At 46.6% G+C, this 11,022-nt stretch overlaps 1 long non-coding RNA gene across 1 annotated transcript; it reads left to right on the top strand.

Annotated features, from left to right (window-relative positions):
- Window positions 1–2,412: 2,412 nt before the first annotated feature.
- On the top strand, window positions 2,413–9,558 carry LOC136384136 (uncharacterized). The gene is made up of 3 exons (XR_010747532.1): window positions 2,413–2,565; window positions 3,737–4,018; window positions 9,193–9,558. It is a non-coding gene; the product is annotated as an uncharacterized lncRNA (long non-coding RNA).
- The last annotated feature ends 1,464 nt before the right edge of the window (window positions 9,559–11,022 follow it).

Consider the following 11,022-nt stretch of genomic DNA (forward strand, 5'->3'; position numbering starts at 1 on the left):
AGTTTTATCATTATAAAATTCATACATATCCCAGAAGAGCTTGAGCTCTCCGTCGATCAGGCGTCCCCAATTCGACTTCCCTGCACAGTGGGACACTCCTGCTTATCAGCAGGGCTGGCAGCCTCCTCGAGACTACTTTTGAGGCGGCATGAGGATTCTACTTATCAGTGCCGAGACCAACTGCCACAGGAGGAAAGACACGACCGACACACAAGTTAGTTGCAAGAATCACACAGGCAGTTTATTACTCACAAATCCTATGGTGTGCCTGGGTACAGCTGAAGGGGGCCCTGTGGGCGTGCTCCTCTCTGCTGTCTTTGGTCAGAGCAGCATGGAGACAGGCCGTGTTCGACGCTGGAGTCTGGGCAACTTCCACAGCAGGGGACCCCTTAGCTTTAGTACCTTTTCTGACCTACACCTTCTAACAGGTGTCAATTGACAGGATTATCACCTCAAACCACCTTTTTTGGGAGTTCTTCACTGGAAGCCCTTCTCATATTAATCTACTGAAATGTCACATCAAGCCACTTTTAAGGTGTTCCTAGGGAAGCTTCTTGTTTATGTTAACTTACAGAGTTATCACATCAAGCCACTTCGTATCTATGTATAACTTCACACACACACTAACTGAGCCCTGAGCCAAAGGCAGAGTCTGCCTATCACATCTGTACACACTAGATTAATTCCTATCCAGACGGCATAGCCTTATTTACTTTCCTTAATTGCTTTTAATATTATATCCTAATTATTTCTATATGTCTTCCACATTTTCTATATTTCTATATATTTAATTACTATAACATTATATTACTGTAACAATACAACTTATCACTGTCAGAACTCCCATCCATTGGCTTGTCGTCATCTGTGTCTGATGGAGAATCACTGTCTTCAACAATTAGTGCAAAAACAAGCACGAAAAAGTGAAAAAAGCAAGTAGAAAAAATCTACAACCACTGTATAAGATGCACCCAGTTTTTAGACCCCAAATTTTTTGAAAAAAGGTACATTTTATACATGAGGAAATACAGTACATTACTCTGGTGGGGTCCCCTGCCCTCCTGGGGGTCTTCTCGCTGCCTAATAAGGGACTTAGATGGGAGGGGGAGGAACGCTTGTTGGCTTGGTATGTCTGTGGCTCCCCTCATATACGTCTCTCCAGAGCTTTTTGCTCTCAAAAGACAGAACCCAGTCTGAAGACAGGGTGTCCGGGCTCATTCAGACGCCAGGAACCAAAGACAGCCACTGCTGGCCCCAGGTGTCCTAAACTGGCCTGAGAGCAGGACAAGTCTAGTGGCAGCATTGGCTCTGAAATCCCGCCGGCTGGGCGTGACGGATTCAAGGGCTGGTGGAATTCAGGGCGTGTTCTCAGCAGTCATTCTGACTGTGGCAGAAGTCCTGCAGATTTGTCCCGCACCGATGAGCACCACAGCCAGCCCCGCCCTGGGGAGCATGCTCCACCCCTGTCCCCGGGCCGTCTCCCCGCTCTTTGCATTGAGGTACCTGAAAGGCATTCACCTCATCTGGCACAGAGCATCCCTGCGTCCATAGGATATGTCATATCCCCTTTCCCCACCAAGAATCCAGTGCCTTTTGTATAAATGTAAAACTTAACAAACTCTTACCTCAGAAATGCACTGTCTTCCTCCTGTATGCAGTGCGATTCTCATCACCAATATCTGAGTCCTCTTGAGGAATCCTGACCATCTGTCAAGATTTAGCCTCAGTGGCCTCCTCCTCTCTGTCCTGAGGGCTTTCACAGTTCTCAGGGCACATAGCTGCCAGCGCAAAAGAGCACAAACTTGCAATTTATCTGTGGCAGTACCTGCGTCTGTCTACCTACCGGCCATAGCAGATTCTTAGGGGCAGGAATGCTTTGTGGAAAGGTTCTGTCACAATGCTGAGGCCTCTGCCAACACCAAAATTTTGTGAATGTTGCAGTCAACTCCACCTTTCTCAACTATTCCCATCTTGCTTTTATGGTCTCCTTTCTTTCCACAGCAGTTTACTTACTTATTTACACTTCATCTATCTTACTGAATTGTGCTGTTGGGTCATCTGAGGTTAAAGTAAAAAAAAAAAGTAGGAAACTGCTCACTCTGGCTACTGCTATTTCTAGGAGTAATAAACTGTCCTTCTCTGACCGAGGAGTTTCATGACTTCTACCAACATCCATAAAATTGTAGCAGGTTAATATATTAGCCTACAAGAAGGGTAAAATCTCAATTCTTGATACCATGGAGAATTCCAGGTAGAGAAAGAAGTATGTGCAAAGGTCCTGAGGCTCGAGGAGCCCAGCCTATTCTAGGAATTGCCAGATCAGAATGATTATGGCATACACCTGGGGTATGAGGTGGTAAGCAATCTCATCCTCAGACTTCTGCTCAAATACCACCTCCTTGGAATGGCATTCCCTGACTATCCTATCTATGACCATTCTATCTATATGGGTGCTATGGAAATCCTTTAAAACATTCTGTGATTTGCGTTTTAGGGCAACGATTCCTTCAGCAGTGTGGATAAGTAACTGAAGGAGAGCAAGACCACAGAAGGCTGGAAGACCAGGTAGGAAGTTGGTGAGCAATCTAGGAGAATGGTGCTAGTCTGGATGTAGGGCATGAGGGGTGGAGAAAAATGTGTGAGTGTTAAAGCTATTAAGGATGTAGAACTCATAGGACTTGTAATTGATTGTATTGGGGTACAAGCAAGTAAGAGTCACAGGTGGCTATTAGGTGTCCAGGTAAATGCTTCTGGGAGTTCAGGGGATAGGGGCATACTTGGAGGAAGGATTTCAAAGGACAAAATTTTGGTTTAATATTATCTGCAAAATGGTGAAAGGCCTGGAAGCATTGTAGAACATAAATCCAATGGCAAGTGGTCTGTTACTGGGGACAGGGTTGAAAGGAGCTCACGCAGAGTAGTGCCTTAGTCCTGTGGCTCACAAACTCAATGAAGAAGCAGGTTACATGGTTTTCTGATGACTGAGGTCAGCTCCGAGTTGACCAGCTCCCCTTTAGCCTGACCTTTTCAGACTTCTCCAATTTCTTTTTTTTTCAATATTACTGACATAAACTTTTTAAATTACATATAGTAAAATACATAGTTCTAGAGTGCACATCTTTATGAATATTCATCAGTGTAAACAGTCATATAACCACCACCAGATACAGAACATCCCCCAGAAAGTTCTCTGCGCCCTTCCAAGTCCAAGGTAACCATCCCCATCGCAAGGTAATCAGTGTTTTGACTTCTATCAGTTCAGATTATTTTTGCCAGTTCTTGAACTTCATGTATATGGAATTGTACAGTATGTAATTTTTTGTGTGTTGCTTCTTTCTTTCAGCTTAATGACTATAAGTTTCACGTTGTTGTGTGTTTTAGAAATTTGCTCTTTTTATAGCTGTGTAATATTCTATTGTGTAAATATACCACAATTTGTTTTCCATTCTCTTTTTAATGGGTATTTGGGTTGTTTGATATAAAACTGCAAGGAACTTTCTTGTTCAAGTTTTTTTGCCTCCATTTTCTTTTAACAATTCCAAGGAAGCCTGTGTTTTGTGTGTGTGGATAGTTGTTATTAAAGAAAAATCTTCCCAGCAAGACCTTGAACTTGCTGCTGGTCTCTGCCCAAGGCAGCCTTGGGGACTGGCAGGTCCACCGAGTACTGGACAGGAACTCCATTTCCAGTGACCCAAGGTAATGTCACTTTAACTCAGTTGCCTCTGTTTTATTGAAGAGCAAGAGGATTGGAGAGAAACTCGGCAGTGGTATTGAGCAATTATTCTCATGCTAACTTATGAAGACTTTTTCACACTTCCCAAGGATTGGGGCAAGGGAAGGAGATGTAACCAAGATATCGGATGGGCCCAGGTACCTGGACAGTGGCGTTGAGCTGCCTGCAGCTGTGGCCCTAAGTCAAAGAGACGGTTTTCCTGTATCACAAATGGAAAATGTTTTCATTTCTGTGTATTTATACTCATACTGTAAAGCATCCATCACTGGGATTCAAATGAAAGAGGTAACCTCCTAATTTCTGCTAATGAACTTCCTATATCCTTGATTCCTGGTGACCGCATGACATCCTCACAGACCCCACTGCCCGTTTGTGCCCTTTCCCAAACACCTGCGGTTTCTCAGGCAGCCCCACTAGTAAATGTTGAGAGATTCCTGGGGTGAGGCTCCTCCTCTGGCATTCCAACCTGTAGAAAAAAAAGAATTCTCATTGGTTAAGCACTTGCTATGTGTCAGGAAGTTTACACCCATTTCCTTATTTAATCTTCACAGCAATGCAGTGAGACAGGTATTATCCTTCCCATCTGACAGATGGGAAACAGAAGTGCAGAGCAGTTAATTAACTGGCCCAAAGCCACACAGCAGAGTTAGGATTAGGTCTCAGATAACTTTGGCCCTTTCACCTCCCACACACTGCCATTTAGAGATGATGTACATATAACCAAAGCTCCTAGCCTGGCTCACATTGTCTCTAGGGCAGCAATTTTCAATCTTTTTCTTATCTCACAGCACACATAAATTAATCACTGAAATTCTGTGGCACACCAGAAAATATATTTTTTGCTGACCTGACAAAGAAAATTGGTATAATATTGATTTACAAAAAGAAAATAATAATAGTAATTGAACTTGTTGCTGGTCTCTGCCCGAGGCAACCTTGGGGACTGGCAGGTCCACAGAGTCCTGGACAGGAACTCCATTTCCAGTGACCCAAGGTAATGTCACTTTAACTCAGTTGCCTCTGTTTTATTGAAGAGCAAGAGGATTGGAGAGAAACTCGGCAGTGGTATTGAGCAATTATTCTCATGCTGTTATGAAGACTTTTTCACACTTCCCAAGGATTGGGGCAAGGGAAGGAGATGTAACCAAGATATCGGATGGGCCCAGATACCTGGACAGTGGCGTTGAGCTATCGTTTTTGCTCCAAAGTGGTTTTTTTAAAATTAGATGTCTATACTTGAATAAGGATTTCTGGTAGCAAAACTTAACCAATTAGACACAACCTTATTATGTGACATGACCAATAAGATGCAACTCTATTACATGATCTATATATTTACGATTTAAGACAGGACATTCACATTGACAGCTATTGTTGTGTTGGCTATTGTCAGTTTTTTATTTGACACTTTAAGGGAAAAGAGGTCAGCGCCCCTGACTAAATAGTCTGGTATTGCACGTTTTAAAAATTGTCAGGGCACACTGGTTGAAAATTGCTGCTCTAGGATCTAAAAAAGTATTGTCTTTCAAATGACTCTGTGGAATTCAGTCTTTTAATAACTTTATTATATGGGAAGTAATCATAGGTCTTGAGGCTAAATTAACACCAACCCAGAATCACAAACAGTCCAATATTGAAAAGCTTAAAGTGACACCTGTGTCTGCAGCCCTGTGGGTTTGTCCCAATCCTTTGAGGGGGACCTTGCATCCTGCAAGGTTCCTATCCCTAGCACCCCGTCACCAGCAGGTACTCAGGAAGGCGTTTCTGCCTGGGTAATAATGAACCCTGTCAGAGCCCAAGATTTGGGAGCCAACAAATCCGGGTTCCGGTTGGAGCTGCTGAGCTGGAATCAATGCCTCCACCGCTCCTCAAGGCTCAGCTTTCTCGGTTAGAAAATGTGGCTAATATTTCCCAGAACTGATGGGTGAGTTAAATAAAGTAACATATGGAAGCAGTAGGAATCCCAATACATGAGAGTTCTCTTCCCAGCAACTTCCCTCTAGAGAGAGAGTGAGAAGCCAGTGTTGGTTTTAGGATCACATCTGTCACTATGGAGACTGAACAACATATCTGCCAGGCTTATGCAAACTTAGCTTGAGCAAAGGCCTTCTGTTGCGGCTGTTGCCTGGATGAGGGTGCCTGTGCAGCAGGGCCCTGCTGAAACTCGGCACGTGTGAGCCCGCCCTGTGGAAGGGTGTCAGCAACCCAGTTCCTATGGCATCCGCTCTCCACAGCCCTCCCCCCTCCTCCAGCCATGGCTTCTCACCTGATGGCCAGAGTGGAGGAAGAAGGGCAAGTCTCAGAATAACGTTTCTGGAACGGAGTGAAGGCTTTTCAGTACTGCGGCCTGAGCCAGTGAGTGGCATGAGTGGGAAATTTAACCCCTGGTTGTCCTAAATTTAAACAAGCCTCTTTCATCTCCACATTTCAGTGGCTGCAAGGATGGTGAATACACATGTCCCTTTACGGATTACTAAGCACACTCAGCAAGGTGTTTCCTGTGACCTTCACCACAAATCCGGAGGCAGGCAGAAAGCAATCTTTTTTTTTTATTATTTTAATTTGTGTTTACATAGATTCAAGTGTCCCACCGAATATATCTCCCCCCACCCCCTTGTTCCCCTCGGCCCCCCCAATGCCTTCCCCCCTCCCCTCCAGGATTATAGAGAACAGGACAGCAAATCCTGGAGGGAAGCGGGGAAGGTCTGCCTGTCACTCCCCACGTTACAGGTTTCACTTTTTATTTCATGTCTCATCCCCCCAGTTGGAATGTCATCTCTGTGAGGGCAGGGATCTGTGACAGTTTTGGTCACTGATGTATCCTCAGTGCTAAGAAGACTATTTGGTGCATAATGAAAGCTTGGTTTATTGAGTGAAAGAAAGAAAAAGAGAGCTGGACTGAGAAAGAAAGAACTAAATCCCCTTCGGAATAACACAGTTGGCAAAGACTGTGCAGGGGGAGCCATTGGCTATTAAAGGCCTCCCTTGCCTGCTGTTTTATAAAGGCCACAATACAGGATGGCCAGGAGGCGGCCTGGGCTGGCTTGGAATACACACAAGCAGGCAGGCGGCAGGGCCTGCAGGAGGGGGGAGCTGAGATGCAGATTTCTGGGGGCAGAGTAGCTGGGAAGCAGCCCCAGCTGACTCAGGCCTCGCAGCTCCTGAGAACAACGGATTTGGAAGTTGCTCCCTGACCCCACTGCTCAGCGTCTTCTTATTTGTTGGACATGTACTTATACAAAAGTTCACCACAGGCTAAGCTATAGCTGGTTCGCATTCCAAGCATGAGTTCGGCCATTTCTTTCAAGCTGCTTGTTTAGATTCTTAAAGGCGAATCAGAAAGGGTCTCCCAAGGAAAAGTGCAGGCAGGACTCTGGAGTGAGCAAGGGAGCAGCCCATGAGGATGGGGCTCCTCAGCACACCTGGCTTCCACTTGGCCAGCTGCAACCCTGCTGCTGGGAGCACAAGGCTCCTGGGTCCGCTGAAGGGGCCTCTCTTTCACTTGGATTGGTAGCAGGTGCTAACTGTCACATGACTCCCTTGTCATAATGTGCCCTGAGCTTCCCATGGGCTTATGAGGTGAAGTTTGAAGATGTCCTTGCTGCTTGTTGGCCAGGCTGAGACCTGGGAGAACAGCTGAGAGAAGATTGGGGGGTAGGGAAAGGATCTGCCTGAAATGGGGTATCTACTGGCCCCACCTCCACTGGTGAGAACTGAGGAGCCACTGAGCCATTTCACCCGCAGGTGTTGTAAAGTACCAAAAGGCTACAGAATTAATATTAATATTTTAGGAGGCTTGGAGAACATTTTATTAATTTGGGTTAAGGTGTGCAGAGAAATTGTGAGAATAGTCTCTGTACTGTGTGATTAGCATAACCAGGATGGCTCTTGCCATTGTATTGTAAATGAAAAGGGAAGGAAAGCATAGATTCCCTGACATTCCACCACACCTGTGGGGAAAGGAGTGAATGGCTAGCCAGGTGCAGGAAGGGAAAAGCCAAAATAAACCTTTTCTTATAACTATGAGCCATTTGCGGGCATTTGTCCCCACGGAAACTACCTCTCTTATGTAAATGCATGTGGTTAATACGTCTGACTCTGGACAGAGAGATGGCGGATGAACACTAGAAAATATAGGAAGGCCTTTTAATATGTAAAGAGATATCTTTCTACCATTGTGTTGATTTGTTTTCTCCAAAAGGATGTATGGTTTGCAAATTGAACGTGGTCCTATCATGTTAAAGGACATATGACTATAACCAATAGCGGTAAGGGGCTCCTAATTGCAATTTTTGCTTCTGTACTTCCCACTTACAAAACTATAAAAACTAAGTAGAACAAAGGGCCAGCGTGCTCTCCCTCAGATTTCTGTTGGAGTTCCCGCCGCTTGGCCAAGCTAGACAATAAAGCTTTAATGTGTAAACGACGGACCTTGCTCCTGTCTTCCATAATTCGGGTCCCTCCGAATTTGGATTAACAAGAACAAGACAGGAAAAGGCAGGGGCCCCTCTCAGGCTCTGAGTGAGAAGATCCTTGGGGGAAGAACAAACCAGAGCCTCTGCAGACCCTCCTGGGCCTGGCCTCCCAGGGAGACCATCTGAAGAGGCCTCTCCAGGCTGAAAGCGTCCAGGATGTCTGCCCCTGGGGAACTATGGCTCACTGTGGTCCTGATGTATATTGTCCTGGATACTGACCGGGTGGGCATCTCCATGTGTTCACTTAGCTCTCTACATGTCCTCGTCTGTAAAATGCCTGTTAATAGTTTTTGCCCATTTTTCTACTGAACTGTTTGTCTATTTTACACTCCCTCCACTCTGCCAGGAGAGCCATAGAGAAAGAGAGAAGGAGGGAAGGAGGGAAGGAGGGAGGGAGGGAGGGAGGGAGGGAGGGAGAAGCGTCAACTTCTAGTTGTGTCACTTTACTTTTCAGTGATCGCTCCTCATATGTGCCTTGACTGGGAGGATCAAGCCAAGGCAGTGGCCTCTTGCTCAAACTAGTGACCTTGGGCTCAAGCCAGCAACCTTGGGCTTCAAGCCAAAGACTTTTGAGTTCTAGCCAATGATCATGGAATCATGTTGATTATCCCACGCTCATTCCAGCGACCCCCACTCAAGCCGGAGACCCCACGCTCAAGCTGGAGACCTCGGAGTTTCAAACCTGGGGCCTCAGAGTACCAGGTTGATGCTCTGTCCACTGCGCCACCACCGGTCAGGCAGAGCCAGGCCTGATATAGTCTTGATTAGAATCCTTCACCGCTTCCATGTTACACATGTCTCCTCCCAGTTGGTGGCTTATCTTTTGGGTTTCTTTAAAGTACCTGTGATGAACCTAGATTGTCAGATTTAATGTAGTTGAAATAATTAATTTTTTATGTTACGATTTGTGATTGAGTGTGTGTGTGATTTGTTAAGAAATTCTTCCCTACCCCCAAGATGTTTGCTTCCGTTTTCCTCTGGTAGACAGTTGTGCCCACAAGACACTTCCACTGGTTAGGGACTCGTGCACCAAGGTGGCGATGGGCAGACTTCAAGCACATTTTGCCACGAGGAAGACCACCATGGAAGGGCCCTGCACAACCTCAACAGTGCCATTGCTGTCCACCTGCATGAAGATGAGCACCAGCCCCCACCTACTGCTCTGTGCCACCCCTACCCTGCTCTGGGCCAGCACAAAAGGTGCCAGTGGGTCTGGGCCACAGGGATCCTTATGGAAATGGAGGCGACACATCCCAGACAGATCGGGTGCTGTGTTCAACTGGGGACTCGCAATACTGTGACCAGCACAGAGCTGTCTGCTCACCACATGTCAGGATCTGCCAGGGACCATCTCACAGCTAATGACAGCCCTCGTGTCAGGGCCACAAAGCAGTGCTTTGTGGTGCTGTGGTAGCCTGCATCCTCCCAGGGCACGGCTCCAGGCCAAGCTCGTCAGCTCAGGCCACCGCGGACAATGGGGCACAGTTGGGGCTGGGCAGTGGAAGTCGGTGTGGACAGTGTCAACAGGGAGCAAACTCCCGGCAGTGCCAGGTCCACACCTTTCTCCCAAGGAGGGCGGCAGGGCAGGGCGGGGCGGGGCGGGGCGGGGCGGGGCGGGGCGGGGCAGGGCAGGGCAGGGCAGGGCAGGGCAGGGTGTGTTTTGTGTTTCGGCAGAGCAAACTGAGCAACTGACTCTTCTGAGCCTGATTTTCCTGTTCTCATCTCCCGGCAAGCAGGCCCTTGAGAAATACTCAGTAGCTCTGGCTCCTGCGCCCACGACTGGAGGCTGTGCTTGGGCAGTGAAGTGCAGGAAGACCGAGAGGGCTGACAGGGCCCCAGTCCTCAGCCTTATCTTTCTACTCATGGTTTGGTTTGAAGGGTCCCAGGGGAACCGCCCACCTGCAGGTCTAACCACCAGAAGTCAGTGCTCAGGTCTGGGAGACCCTCCCTCAGAGAAGGATGAGGGGGAGCCAAACTTTCAGAAGTGTTACTGGTAAATGTGGTGTATGGTTGCTATGTAAAGCCCCAGTAGCAAGGAGAGTAGTATCGGGGGCTTTTTTAAAAAATAAGATGCTGAATTAGAAATTTGCATCTTTCCTGTCAGAGGAGCAAGCTTCCGTTTCCACCTGTGGTTTCACTTGAAAAGTTCCACGGCTGAATCTCACTTCTGGTGTCAGGCTCCACCACTTCCACACAGTCTTCCACCGTGTGTCCGTCTCTGTCCCCTCTGTTACCAGACTCTCCGCACCATGGGCTCCCTGCTCACCACAGACCACAGTTGCAACCATTCTTATTATAAAGATTCCCATTTAACTTAAAACATTTGGCAGGCACCCCTCTCCCATTATAATAAACTTATGTGGACTCCAATATATTTTAGACTTCTATTAGACTAATTATATGTTAGACCAGCAATTTTCAACCATTGTACCGCAAGAATTTTTAAAACATGCAGTACCTGACTGTTTAGTCAGGGGCACTGACCTATTTTCCCTTAGATTGTCAAATAAAAAAATGAGAACAGGCCTGACCTTTGGTGGCACAGTGGATAAAGCATCAACCTGGAAACGCTGAGGTCGCCAGTTCAAAACCCTGGGCTTGCCTGGTCAAGGCACATATGAGAATTGATGCTTCCTGCTCCTCCCCCCTTCTCTCTCTCCTCTCTATAATGAATAAATAAAATCTTAAAAAAAATGACAACAGCCATTGCAATAGCCGTCCAGTGTAACTGAATCAAAATTATACCTATTTTTCATCAGATTGGCCAAAAACAGTGTTTTCTTTTTTGGTGTGCCACAGAACTTTAGTTAACTA

The sequence above is a fragment of the Saccopteryx leptura genome, chromosome 12 (assembly GCF_036850995.1).
Source record: "Saccopteryx leptura isolate mSacLep1 chromosome 12, mSacLep1_pri_phased_curated, whole genome shotgun sequence".
Taxonomy (NCBI): Eukaryota; Metazoa; Chordata; class Mammalia; order Chiroptera; family Emballonuridae; genus Saccopteryx; species Saccopteryx leptura.